Source organism: Camarhynchus parvulus, chromosome 7, assembly GCF_901933205.1.
Source record: "Camarhynchus parvulus chromosome 7, STF_HiC, whole genome shotgun sequence".
NCBI lineage: Eukaryota > Metazoa > Chordata > Aves > Passeriformes > Thraupidae > Camarhynchus > Camarhynchus parvulus.
In genome coordinates, this window is record NC_044577.1 from 27,026,342 (window position 1) to 27,041,307 (window position 14,966).

The 14,966-nt window shown below is 40.5% G+C and overlaps 1 protein-coding gene across 8 annotated transcripts in view; it reads right to left on the reverse strand.

The window, feature by feature from the left end:
• Positions 1-14,966, reverse strand: part of SEMA5B (semaphorin 5B) — a 268,944-nt gene that overhangs the window by 143,970 nt on the left and 110,008 nt on the right. Inside the window, exon 1 of one of the 8 annotated variants that reach the window (XM_030951864.1) lies at positions 1,414-1,867. The exons of the other annotated variants lie outside the window; for them this stretch is intronic. The gene's annotated coding sequence lies outside the window, so the exon portion shown is untranslated. Of the gene's footprint in view, positions 1-1,413; positions 1,868-14,966 lie in introns of those variants that run through there. 8 annotated transcript variants of the gene reach the window in all.

The window sequence follows — 14,966 nt, forward strand, 5'->3', positions numbered from 1 at the left end:
GAAATTATTCTGTTACTCAAACACCATACTGTGGGGACCCTGGAAAAATAATTTGGGAATGAGAAATTGATTACAAACCCTCCTTCTTGGAGGTCTCCCCTGTGTGTGCTTGGCTCCTAACACATGAACTAACAGCGTTCACCTGATGGAAAAGCTTGATGCAAATATGCAGCCCCACACCTGGCAGCAAATGGCTTTATGAAGCTGCGCTGGATTGTATCTGCCAGGGATCACCAAGGAGAACACCTTCTGCACTACTGAGTGCCCTCAATTTCATGTGAGGGCAGGTGCTTTTATTTTATATAGTTTAGCAAGTTCAGCATCTTGTCAGATCCACTGCTCATACAACAGGGGAGATGGGGTTAGACTTAATTAAAGAACCAAAACCAATGCTCTAGCTAACCGGCAGAAGTCACATTGCCCAGAGGGAGTAAGAACTTTGTATGGTGCTGTTATAATACTGCATTTACTCCAGAATAACCACGTTTGACATAAACCCTGGATTAACTATTTTTTTATTGTCTGGTTGATAATTCAGAGACAATGGGGAGATTCAGCACTTCAGACCATGAAGAATTCCCCAAGGAGCTACGAACCTTTTTATTGCTAAGAATCCCAAAGGCTTTTGTTTTTTATTTACAAAAAGTGAAAGTACTGCAATGCACCCGACACACCATTGTCAAAATCCAAATGCCTCTTTCAGTGTGCACTTTTCAATGCTACCAGTCAAATGTGTCACAAATTCACAAACAGTATTAACCCATGGGAAGAGATACAATAATTAATTTCCTCTGTTGCATGTAACATGACCATATTTTGGTGTAAACCAGACTAAGGATGCTCAGGAGATTTTTCTGAGACTGTCCTGCCAAGCACTTTTTAAAAATTAGTTTTCTTTGCAAAAAAACCAAAATCATTGACACTAATTACTACCAGACTTCCTATTTACGCTGCACAGGATGTAAAACCTCAATGCCAACTCAAAATAAATCAACTGAAAAAAACCAAACTAAGGCTATCAAGGGAATGAGAATCTATGTCTAAACCTGGCTGGATGTAGTAACAGGGATTCACACTTGGTGGCTGGGACCAGGGTGTCTTTCGTAGAGAAGCCCAAGCACAGAACACCCAGGTGCCTCTTTATGTTTCTGTTCAGGATATAAATACAGCTGTAAAACACAACGAGATTTGGGGATTTTACTTAAATTGATATATTACTTAGCAATCGTATTATAAATGGCAGAACAAACAAGGGGAAGAATTACTGCAAGGTTTCCACTCTGCTTACCAATGAGGTTCTGCATGTGGCTGGCTTCAGTCTGTGGAACAGGTTATGCTCAAAAGCATGATAGCTTTTCTCCTGCAAATTTGCAAATCATTGCATTTTCATCTCCCAGCAATGGTTCCTCTTACCTCTTGTCTCCCCCATCTCCTCAAAGAACAACATCAAACCTCCTTTGCAGTATCTCCATTCTGTCATTCTTCCATTTCTCTTCCAACTCCCCACTCCTGATTTGAAAGCGAGAGAGGGGAAGCCACTGAAGATACCAAGGTCAAGGCGGAGCAAGACAAAGTCAAATTCATGCAATCATTTAACACCACACGCCATCAGGCCATTACAGAGACATGAGACGTTATGGATTGCAGCTTAATAGATCGCAATAGAGGATGATGGGGGAGAGGAGAAGAGAAAAATGTTCCTTCTGGGCTGAGACTTGCTGATTAAAGTGCACGAGTGGGCAGGGGACGGCATTTGTGTTCATAAAGCTGAGTCTTACCTCTCTATATTAATGGACACACCATTGTCGCCAGACGCAATGTTTTGTTATTGCGTGATTAATTGAGAGTCACACGCAATGACATATTACAGGCAGGATAAAGCTGTCACTGCAAAGCAATCCTTCACAGTAATTCCTGCCAGTCTCTACAGTCTGAAATTGCATACCTCGTTACAGACGACCCCTCAAGCACAAATGCATTACATATCTTTATATAAATAACAGTGACTAACAACGGCGGTCTGAGGTAATCTCTGTGGGATATGAAATAGGGAAAAAGGTAAGGCAGAGAAATTGCCTTCAAATATTAGTAAGCTTGTCTGTGCTAATCCCCATCAAATGAACCATTTTTCTTTTCCTTTAAAATAAAAACTGTTCCTGCTGGAGACACAGAAAGTATGATAAAAGGACATGTTGTGACACAAATGACAACTAGAAGCCTTACTTCTTCAAAAGGCCACTAGTTCTAAACATTAAAAACGTATCTTGATCAAGACTAATTAAACCTCGACACAGTCGCTTTATCACTTACTTAGGTCAGTAAATGTCAGTAACTGGTCCAGCTCACTTTTTTAAAGCCACCAGATCAAAGACTCTTTTACATTTCTTTTGGCAGCAGCAAGAAGATATCAAATCATTAATTTTCTCCATGCATTTTATTTCAGTCAGAATCACTGCATTCAAAATACAATGCAGGAAAAAAAATCTACATTGCTCAAGGGAAAGGACATAGCCCAGGGGAATACAAGTGCCCAGGAAAACCAGTTTGCATCACTTATGCTCAATTATGACAAATTCCTGGCTGTATTGGCAGGAGTGGCACACAGTTGCCTAATCTCCAGTTGGCATTCAGCAATTCCCATACCATTGGCTAATGGTCAGATCTGTTGCAGTGCTCTTTTCTTCCTGTCTGATTGGAGCTAATACCCCACAACTCGAGTGAGCAACATTTTAAAGACTCACCCTCAGATAGAATGGCATCAATCAAAACCAACAGAACCTTCTCTTCGGCAAGCTCTCCGTTTCACACCACGACTGAGACTGTTTTAAGCCATTTCAAGCTCAACCACTTGGACTTTCTGTTACCAACCACTTGTAAACTAAGGAAAAGTCAGGCAAAGGTCTTTACCTGCTGAGAAGATGTTCTCTACCTCCTCAGAAGACAGGCTCTTGCAGTCTCTCTTAAATCTGCCCCTGACAGGAGCCAAGAGAAATGGGACAGGAAAGCACAAAGCCCGGGCTGTCCTGTGGCCTGGAGGCAAATAGCAATCTCTGTCTTCACCTAACCCAACCAGAGCCCTGCAAGAGAGTAAATCTGTGTCCACTGGCCTTTTTAACAGCCCCTTAATGACCGTTAACTTTTTTCAGCCAGCCATTGATTCTAATGGCATGTGCATTCACACACAATAATACCTCAGACGGCCTTCATTAATTTACCATGCATAATTTCTCTGAAAGCTTTTGCCAATAGAATACCCCTAAACTGACTCACTAACTCATGAAGATAAAGCACTTTCTGTGTGAAACCATTATGCAGATGCACAGCATTCTACTCAAATAAGTTAAAAAGTAGGTATTGTTCAGCGTCTACCCATTTTTTGGACACAGCAAAGTACCAGGGCTTGAAAATGTAAAGCTGCTGCTGGAGTATCCGGTGTGACAATGAATATGTAAGATACTCCAGGCTGAAGAAAGAACAACAAGAAAAAAGGCAAATTATATGAAAAAGCCTTTCTGCTGAGAAGTTCCTGAAATCTTTTACAAATTTCAACAATGGGAAATCCTAAAAGTGAAAGGCTGTTAAAATACCAAAGGAAAATGCCGCAATATAGATATTCACAGGCCTAGGCCCATTCATCCAGAGAGAGGGTGGGGGAAGATCCAGCAAAGGGAGTGTATTAGAAACAAACCATCCCACAGAACAAGGGTTTAGAGCTGTCAGGAGCTACAGTGCTGCCATTAGCCCTGCAGTAAATTATGGAGCTGTCAGCATTTTCCCATTATAAATCTCTCAAGCCTCCTCTTATGTACACTGATGTAAGATTCAGACTTCAGTCCCATGGTGGCAATGATATTGCAGACAAAAGCATCACAGACCCCCTTTGGAAATATAAGACCCATAAATATAACCTGTGGTCTTATAAAATCTAGATGTTGGTTGTAGGGAATAAAAAAAGGCCATTGTTTCTTTTCTTTTTTTAATTACAAATAGTTTGTCTTTAAACAAAGTCAGAGGATGAGAAGTCAAGAGCTGATTCAAAAGGTGATCAGGAATAGGCTCCTCTTTTGCACTACACATAAGTCTTTTATCAACTTGCAAATTTCTCATCCCTTTCTGGAGGATTGATCACAGAGCCCATGAACACTGAGACTCCACTTCCAAGGTTATAGGTGCTGTCCTGACTCCTGTAAAAAAAACACCTTCCGTAGACAGTCACTTGTGAAGCCCTGTAATATTAAATTTGGAGGTAAAATAAAGATTAAAATAAAATTAGATCTGAAAAATTAATCTGTCTCAAATTCATGAGTTGTGGGACTCAGGGTTTTGGTTTCTCATCAATGAGCAGTGAACCACTTGCAGGGAATTCAGAAGCCACAGAGCAGGTGGATTAGGAACAGAGCTCTTCAAAAATTCTCCATTAACAGCAAACCTCATTTTTAAGAAATTGGATTTTTTGTTGTTATTTCAGGATATAGACTGCAAAAGAGGCTCCATGGACTTCCATAAAAAAATATATATAATGAAGACTGACAGTGTATGTGGGGGGAATATGCTCACATAGAGATACTTTTTTAAGTGAAAACCACCAGGAGAATTTTGGCAACATTGATTTAGTACAAAGGATATAAGCCATTATCAGTGTAAAGGTAATGAAACCAAGAGAAAACACCTCTGCCTAGAGTGAATATCATTAAAGACCATTAATATTGCCACTAATTATACACACTTAGCTACAGCTCTGCCTGGCATCACAACATGCCAATAAACTGTTGGGGGAGTAACAGACTGCTTCAAAAGTCCCTAAATATATGCTTACAGTGATAAGGAGAAAAGTGATTTATCACACTTGAAGAGGAGCTTCTTCCCTCTCCCCTCCTTATTTTTTCTATATTTACCTTGCTGCAAACACCAAGTTCTTCCTCCATGGTCTTGAGGCCAGCCTGGGATGCTGAGCCTGGCCTGTCAAACCAGGCAGACTTGGGCAGGGGCTGCAGCTCTCCACTCACTCAGGGGCCAGTAGTAAATCTCAGCAGCACATACATGCCTGTGCTAGGCATCAAGTAGTGCATATGCTGGAGGATTTGGGAGTGCAAGCAGTCTGTCTGCTCCAGATAATGACTCAAACACAAGGCAGGAGACACTCGAGGCTCCCAGTGTGTGCGACAGCCCAGCAGAGTTACAGCCACCCCCAGCCCTCCACTCAGCAGGAACAGCAAATCACTCCTCACGTTTTGCTAACCCTTTAGCAGTGTTTCCATCTTGTACCATCCTTTGCTCCTGGCTTGTGTATTACAGGAAAAAAATAGAACAATGATTACCTTCTTAATTCCTGATTTTTACTTTTTTTAATTGTATAGGGTTTTTTACTGAAATCTTGCAGTGTATCTGCTTATAAAGTAACCAGCATAGCACTCTGCTTCAGAGAGAATATATAACAGCAGAATAAAATTCTATCCATATGTCCGAAATATAAGGGGCTCACAGTAGAGCTGGCAAATGGTGTAATTAATCCTGACTGCATTTCAGCAAAGACAAATCTAGAAATAATGTACATTTTCTCTCTTTGTGAATTACCACTTGAGAAAACTCCCTGCCTGTATCATATATACCCAAACCAATTTTTGCAGATTGTTTACAATAAATCAAATTTGGGACAGTGTTTGACTGATGAAATTTCAAATACCATCTCTTTATTCTTTGGGTGCTCCTTTTATAATGTCAAGTTAACAGAAAAAACACAGCGGATACACAGACGCCAGACACATTCAAAGGTTTCCATCTGGGCTTTAATTACTATCACAGTTGCCTCACTAAATTGAATACGTTCCTCCTCCTCCTAAGGGCTTTGCCTTGTATCTGATTTAGCTTACTTTGCCTTGATGAACAAAATCTGGTATAATCATTTTCTATGATGCCCCAGAGGAGCATCATCCCATGTATAAACTTGTTGCCCTGTAAGTCAGTTTTTTACATTTCTCTCTTCAGACATTATCCTGAACTGTACTGATATTTTTTTTTTCCTTCAGGAAATTATTTTGGATAAGTTCTAAAGCAGATTTTCTCCAAAAGCCACATTTAGATTACATTAAGCCACTGTTGTTATTGTAAAGTTAAAAAAGAGGCAACATGTCCGCCACTTCTTCCAAATGCAGAAGACAAACAAACCCCCGCTTTCTCCCTCTCCACACAGCATCACCTGTTCCTGACCCCACTGACCAGTTCATTATTGCTTTCAGATGGTAATTAGTGAGGCCAGACAGCCTGAGCTTTGCCATTTCTCCTGACCTGTTAGGCTTGGCCTCCTCAGTTATTATCAGTGTCTTTCTCTAGGTGTTCTCAGAGAGCAGAAAAGTGTGTGCCATCTGTTTAAGCTCTCCTGATTTGAACAGTTAAATAAAAACACACAACATCATCCACAAAAATGCCATTGTTAGGGCTCTGCAGCAGGCTCTGAACCCTTTATAATTAACTGCAGACCTACTTGTTGGTTTCCAATAAGGTCATTCTTTCAGTAATCAGAGGTGGTCCCAGGAGGTAGTACATAAATAGTCTATATTGAGGCCTAAATTAGGCTAACTCAGAACTTCCTGTACTCTTCACTGCAAATAAAGCAAATATTTATAGACTCTTGCAATCTTTGAAGTTCCTACCTAAGAATTAGCATCAGAGCTGCTCTGCTTGCTCATGGTATATCAGAATCCTACCAAACGTCCCAAAGCTCAGATTCCTCAGTGTATTATTTTTATTTGAAACTCCCCTCACTACCCTTTAGATATAAAAAATAAAATAAAATAAAATAAAATAAAATAAAATAAAATAAAATAATTCAAAAGAAAGATGAAAACAGACTTTGAAGGAAAACATCCCTCTGTTAAAATCTGGCTAAGTCATATTGCTACAGACTTGGAACATCTGGCTTCTATTCTGGGTTCTGCCACCGACTCTCTCTGTAGCCTCAGGCAAGTCCTTTCAGCTCGAAGTCTCCATTTTTTCTTTCTTTTAAAGCAAGTAATAGTTTTCCTTAATTCTCCCCTTTACTTTCTGTCTTGACCATCCCGACCCATGCAAAATTTTAAAGAAGGCAAGAATCAACACTTCCCTGGATGCACCAAAAAAGAATCCTTCTCTGAAGGATGGAGGCTCTGGACTGTGAACACCTCGGGGTAAAGACCATCTCCTAACATTTGTGAACTCTTCTGTTTTTTAGAGTATTTAGAGAAGGCTAATGTTATTCTTTAGGAGTTTCTGGAAGCAGCTGGCTGAGTTTCTGCTGGAATCATCACTTTAAACATTGTTGGGATGTCATTGTTTTATTCAGAGGTGTCAGAACGCCTAGAGCTTTGGCCAGCCATCTTCTCTCATTAGTAATTTTCACACAAGTCTAAATAAATGTGTTTGTACTGTGCCCAACGTAATGCAGCTCCTGTGTGCCACATTAACACAGCTAATAAATAAAAAATCCTATTCATGATATTCTTATAGCAAGCCAGCAGTAGAAAATGGCCACTCATCAGGGAAGTGGGAAGCATTAGTGGCTGGGGTGGATGGTGTCAGCAAACAGGCTCCAGCTGGAACAGCAAGCAACTTTATCAATTATTTTCAATAGCAAACTGCATTTCCTTGCCCCTCTACCCCCTCATAGAGAAGATCTGGTGAAAAGCATTGTACCCATTTATCCTTAGCGAGCTCTTGAGCCAGCAAGGCCCCTTTGTTGCATTCTGGCCTGGAAACTGAGACCTGAATGATCAATGCTGTTCGGCTGCTGCCTCTGCACAGTGCAGGAAGAATGATACCAATGGGCAGTGAAGAATACTCCTTCCTCAATAGCTGCCACCAACATGCTAGATGCTTTTCACAATACACAACATCCAGCCTAAAAGTGCTGTCAAAGAGCTCCCAGGCACCACTGGAACACAAAATTAACACACAGGAGAACGTCTCTGTGAATCAATGGAACTCCACGCCTCATGTCTGGACTGCACCCAGCTGTGGTGCAGCTTCCTTACATCTCCTTATCACTATCAATCCATCTTACCTGGAATGACAAAATTATCTCATTTCACAAGAAAGTGTTTTAAGAACAGAGACTTGGCTTTAGAGACAAACATAGTTAATTATCATAGCATGTATACACATTTTCCCCCAGAAAAATAGAATTTCAGACTAATCAGATTATTTATTTCTTCCAGATAGCATGATTAATGGTTTTCCCATTTCACAGAGTAAACATATTTGAACAAGCATTCCAAAACCACAGTATCCTATTGAACTCCCCCCAGCCTGTGGGTTTACAGAGCAAAGGCTCCCATCTCTTTCAGCCAGGAAATGAGCTCCTGTCCTTTTAGGACTGGGTCCTACCAATACAAATAATCCCATATCATCTTACTGAGATGCACTGAGTCTTTGATAGAAGCAATTTCACAAACACTCTGAAGAAACTCTCCCTCTCTGCAGTCGCTGTTCAGAGCTCTTTATTTCCCTGCCTTTTTCTTCACCTCTCTTTTTCCTCAGATGAGCCCAGCTCCCAGGCTCAGACAATTACATTTTTTCCAGAGCAATGGAGCTAATGTTACTCCCAACAAAGTTCAAGAGAGTTACAACAATATTCATGGCCAAAACCTCTTGCCTATGAAGACACTTGACAGAGGAGAAAGATGGTGCCTTCCTAACCACCATGCTTGCAAAAATCCAAAACAAGAAATCATTCGCCTGTGCTCATAGAAAATAATAGTTTACTGTGATTTTAAAAAGAGAGCTACTGAATTCTAGGAGTGCTAAAGGAAAAGCAGCCTTCTATGAATCCTGGGTGGTTCAATATGAAGATGACAGTTGCCCTAGAAACCTCATAAACTGGAGTGGCAGATAACTGAAGTAGATGAGATCTGTCAGAAAAAGTTTGGCACCATCAAACCAATGCTTTGAAAGCATAAAAATGACTAATTGTCTGTGTTTTCTTTGCCACATCAGACAAAAGGCTTTCCTGGCAGTGAGGGACAGATTTCTAAGCTGTGTTTTGCTATTCACTCATCTGCTTCAATTTTCAGTGTAGGATTTAAAGCTTGTTTTAAAAAAATTAAAAGCTTCTTTTATTCAAATGAAAGCTAAGTAAGTAATGGGTTTGTGTTCTTTCCCCTTCTCTTCCAAAGGCCTGAGTTCAGATAACCTTCTGAAAAAGACTGGTGTCCTGTTGGTCCTATGAGAAATCAGGATTAGTGGGCTTGGCAAAGGTCACTACCTTGAGTAGTTAATTTAGAGAACAAGTCTCCACCAGGAGTGGTTGAGCAAATTCAGGTTCTTTAGGCCGGATAAAAGGTGGCTTTGGGGAGACCTTGTTGCTGTCTATATACAACCTGAAAGGAAGCTGTGGTAAAGTGAGGGTGGGTCTCTTCTCCCAAGCTGCAAGTGATAGGACAAGAGGCAAGAGCCTGACTTTGTGCCAGGGGAGGTTTAGATTGGATATTGGGAAAAATTTCTTCTCTGGAAGGGCTGTCAAGCACTGGAACAGGCTGCCCAGGAAAGTGGTTGGGTTATCATCTCTAGAGGTGTTTTAAAGACCTGTAGATGTGGCACTTGGGGGCATGGTTTAGTGGTGGCCTTGACAGTGCTGGGTTAATGGTTGCACTTGCTGATTTTGGAGGTCTTTTCCAACCCAGATGATTCTGTGATTCTGTAAATTTGATATGACAACTCAGAATCTGTTCAAAGTAAGTTTGGTGCATCAATGCATCACAGGTCAGACCTCAATTTTTTTTTTCTTGATTGTCTCCTGTTCATAAAATAATACCGGAACTGAGTTAGGTGGTGTCTTTATAGCATCTACAGCAAATACACAACAAAACTGAAAAAGAGAAGGTTGAGTTCAAAAAGAAAAAACCCTAAAGTGTTTAGACTTGTGTTTCATTATTTGGCCTCTTTGTTTCTCATTCCTTTTCCCTCCCTTTAACTGGCCAGTTGCCAATAGAGAAGAAGAGATAAGCAACAAAAATTGATTATAAGCAATAAAAGGAATTTTAAACTTTTTTAAGGACTGAGCCACAGCAGGAGGGAAAACTGAGGAACTCTGGACTTGCTACACTTTTCTTCATGGGTCCTGAGTGATGCCAGTGTATCTGTGCAAGCAGCACACAAGCAAAGAGCACAGCTGTTGGCATTCTCTCTATGCGCAGGGAAGCAATTTTCCCCTTTCATTTATTATTCAAAACTTGCTGCAGCCATTCTGCAAATTCAGTGTATCTCCTTTAATGCAACAATGAGACTGAGATGCAGATTCTTTCCCTTGTGTTGTTTGTGGTTTTGGTTTTTTTCCTTGAATACTGAGAGTGCTGGATATGGGTTTTCTTTCTACTTAAATTTCTTAGCAATTTGGAGATGATTTAAACTATGCAGAATGCAGACAGGCAACAAGTAAGAATTTCTTGTTCTGATCCATGCCTTCTCCTCCAGTCAAGCCTGCAAAAATAACCCTTGAATCCTCAACATGAACACATCACTTCAAATTTAGAGAAGAGATAGTCCCAACTCTCCCAAAAATGGTTTGGGAATTGAATGGCTTCAGAGAAAATGCTGTCTCCTTTTCCTCTTTACACTAATTAGTACAAACCATAGTCAACTCCTTTGCAAAAAAGCAAACATTTAACACTAATAGCCATTATCATTAGTAACGCCCTATTTTTGAAAAAAGCCCTTGACTGCAACCTGCAATATTTATTCTCACTTGATGTTAAGATGACAGATTTGCCAACCAGCCCAGGAGGTGAAATAGCATCCGTGGGCCACCTGCTCACTTGAAGTTTAGCTTTAATAATGCAATGCAATATCATAAGATGAAGTCATTTGATGCAATTGATGCAGGAGGAAAATGTAGATTTTCTCATCCTCTGAAAGTTTTGATTTAGGCACCAAAATAATCTGTATTGTTGTGCTCCTACACATTCAAACTAAACAGAGCAAAGTTAGAGCCATCCCTGGTGTGAGCCTTGGCTTGGCATGGGGCCAAAAAAAGAGCATACATTTCTTCCCACAGTGAAGGGTTGGCAGCCACCCTGCATTTCTTCTCCAGATAAAGTGGAATACCTTTGTTTTGCTTTGAGAAGTTAATCATTTTATCATTGAAGCTTCATAACACTGCATAGGAGTGTCTCTGGACAACATCCATCCTGTGGCTCAGCATGGTTGGTTACCTGTTCACTCACTACAGCATCACTGCAGTTTCTGCACTGTCAGGGCTGTGTGACACCAATCAGATTTCATTTCAATATTGCACTGATGCCATACCCTGAACACGAAACACCAATTTGCACACAACATGTTAGGACCCAGATTGCACAGCTGTCACTCAGTCCAAGAGCACTGACAAGAGCAGAAATGCATCATCCACATCAGCAGTTCCACCTGGTCCAGGTCAGTTGTTTAGGAGCAGGACTGCCCAGCAAAAACTCTGGATTTGAAACTAATACAGTCTGGGCAGTTCTTCTAACTTCTGTGAACGCCAACTTGCTTTTTGATCATGTGGTGCTTAGATTGCCTGCTCACCTTACCAAAATATCTTAGTTACTTAAATTTGTTAAATGCATTGAGATTTTAGGGCAAAATAGGCTGTGAGGAGTCAGACCATTGCTGCAGATGTGATCAAATGTGCTGTACACTGTGGGGAATGTTACAGTTCTACTAACACAGGAATGCTAACAGACTTCTGCCCTTTGTAACTTGATATGATTGGCATGATATAAAGCACTAAATTTCAGAGGAAAATTCAGTAGTATAAGCCCTATCATCCCAACCTGGCTATCGTATGACTTACATGGGTTATTGCAGTAGCCCACCTCCAACATTCACTCAATCTTCTAGTGAAGATTATCATTCCTGTTTAAAAGATACCAAGTCCCTTGTTCCCACTGGTGGGAAATCCTTTTAGGAAAAATTGTGAAGCTTTAGACTGTCTGCATTCTAACCCTGAAAGCATGGGACCCTGCCAAATAAATGTGTAAGCCTGGGTTCTTCACTTAGGTTGGGATGAAAGCCCTGCTTTTCATACACAGGCTGATATATTAAATTAAAATATATTAACAGTGAAATCAGCTCCAGGTTTAAATCAGAAAGGAGAAAATCCCTGTGTAAATTCAGCAGTGCTACTTCACTGAATAAATGCTTACACCAAATTCAGGTCAACTCAAATGCCACCTGCATTGGCTGGTGTGACATGCAGTGGGTAAGGGTTTCTCTTCCAGGAGCAGGTACATGCAGAGCTTCTTTTATACCTTTGCAGGGTAACAGGAACTGATCATTTAGAGTTGCAAATACACCTGAGTGCCATGTAAGGCAGAGCCTCTATTAGAATGGAGCATTACCACTTACAGGGGCTTGTGCTGTTCTTCCTCCCCAGCTGAATAGGCTGCTAAATGAACAAAATCAATTTGAAATCACACATCTAACTAGCATATTAGAAAAAATTTCAAGAGCAGCTGCTGCCTACCTACAACTCTCTAATTCCAGCCCAAACAATCTGTTTCCCAGTTGTGGGAGAGGAATCCACAAAAGGACCCAACAATCAGAGTCAGTAGAGAGGCAACGTCGTGCCTCCATCTCTGGCATGCAGCTAATTACAAAGGACAATTATTATAATTAATGCCAGTAGATGTGGCCAAGTCTCCCTGCAACTGCTGTGGGGAATTTCTACCCCTACTTCAACCAAAAACCATCTGTCAGACAGGAAAAGAACAAAATAAAACCCCTCCTTTCCAAACATTCTCAGTAAAATGTTTTATTGCTGCTAACCTGGCAGTAACAGGGAGATCACACAAGTTTCAAATAGGAAACACTGAGAAGTGAAAATCCCTGACTTCATATTCTCTGCCCCATCATGTAAACAGTCCATTGATTTATGCAGCAAGAGGCTGTTGCTGGAGAGGTTCAAGGATGGATAAGTTACACACTCCTGTTTGTCGTGAGCTGGTTTGTTTTGTACAGAAGCAGAGATCAGCCAGAGAAAATGGACTGGAAATGCTGCTGCTGCAGAGCTCTGTCAAGGTAGTGGGTTATGCAAATGCCATTTGATACTGACCATTCACACATTTAATTTTTCTCATCCTTGTACCTCAGTGACCATTTGAAAGGCAATAGGAATAAGGACAAATTATGAAAGTAGATATATCATGTTCCTGACTGATCCATGCATGTACTGTTAAGAGGAAAATTTGGCTATGCAGGAAATTTGTTGACTATGTCAGGCTTCTTTCTGTGCAACACATAAAGTCCACACAACTGTCTGTCATGGTGATCTGATTTCCTCTGAGCAGACCTCCTCTTGCTGCAGTGCTGCCAGTGAGCTCTCATAAAAAAAAAAAAAAAACCCAGTGATCTCTTTATCACTTGCTTCAGGATAGGTATTGGCTCTCAGGCCACTGTAAGAAATTCAGTGATGGTACTCAGGCATACCTGAACCATCTGAGACTGTCACAGACTCAAGCACTTTTTCTCCACTAGAAAAAAAAGAAAAAGGCCAAGACAAAAGCGTTGCAAAGCAGGAGTGTTTCCAAAAGTGTTACATAGTGAATAATATCGGGGCTTTTTTCTTCCCAAATGGTAATTCTTACTGGCATACAAAACTAATAGCTTATCAAGTTTCAATACTACCTTCTTCTGGACAGTAAAATCATGTTCTGCAGTCTGACCAGCTCAAATGAGAAGCCTCTCACATTTTAGGGCTGAGCGACCCTGGGATCCCTAAGCCAGGTGCAGATGCATTCACACCATCTTCCAAAGGTGTACTACAGGTATCATCAGCAATTTAGGCACGGCAGGATGGAGCACAGCTACACGTCTTGCCTGGGAATATCTGAGCCATAACGCTGCTGGAAAGACTCAAACTCACAGCACATAGTTACACATTAACACTGCTTGGTAGGCAGGCTCCAAGGAGTTGCAAAGGCAGAGCTAGAGTCGGCTGAAGAAAGACATACCTGCAGATGAATCCACAGCCATTCACTTTCACTAAGTTATTACAAGATCAAAAGGATGTGAACTGGGCTACCATGGCTGGAACACCTGGCTCAGCTCCTAGCTCTGCAAGAGGTAACTTACCCAATTTAATGCAGGCAGACAGATATGGGCAACTTACTAGTATGTGCAAAAGCAGCTGAGGATGTATTTCTATTCATCTCTGTTATTGAAATAATTATTGAAATAGACTTCTGCTGTCTGCAGTGCCTCATGGGTCAGAGTTAAGGTGTCTTTGCAGGACATTTCTGTACAAGTCCACTGAATTACATACATGTATTGATCTGAGCTGAATGAAGATTTGTTTTTCTAAGTTCTTGTTGATCTACCGCTATGCAACATTCAACATAAGTTAATTACAAACTGCTTAGTAGTCTTCACACACAGGCTAATGGTGAATACATCTGTAAAACCAAAACCATTACACAGGACAGCTGTTTGGAGCTGGAATGTACACATGTAAATTTGTGACAAACTGAAGAATACATATTACTATTTAATTTCAACACTTTCAGAGTCATGACAATTCTGTATTTTTCAGCCCCTTTAAAATGTTTGCCTTATCAATCAATATTTAATTCTTCTCTTGTTACTGGTTAGCTCTAAAAGAGAAAAAAAGGCTCCAAAGGAATAAGGAAAGCAATTCATAACTTTCAAGAAAAATCATCTATGGCTTCCAGCTAAGTAAACCAAGCTCTTTTATTATATAATGTGGGTAAGACAATGTTTATTCTAAGGATTTAAATGTAAAAGTGTTCCCAAAAATCTAACTTGTCCTTTTACATTTGAAATAACTTGCTCAGACTAGTCAGAGAAAATAATCTTAGCTTTTAAAAGAAAACATCTGAAGCAGTTTTGTCACCATGCTAGGGGTTCAAATGTTGGTATATGCTTTTTTAATATCTAAAATTACTTCTGTTTTCATATTGATTTCAGGAACATCAATGAGGAAAAATCTTGGTATCAGAGGT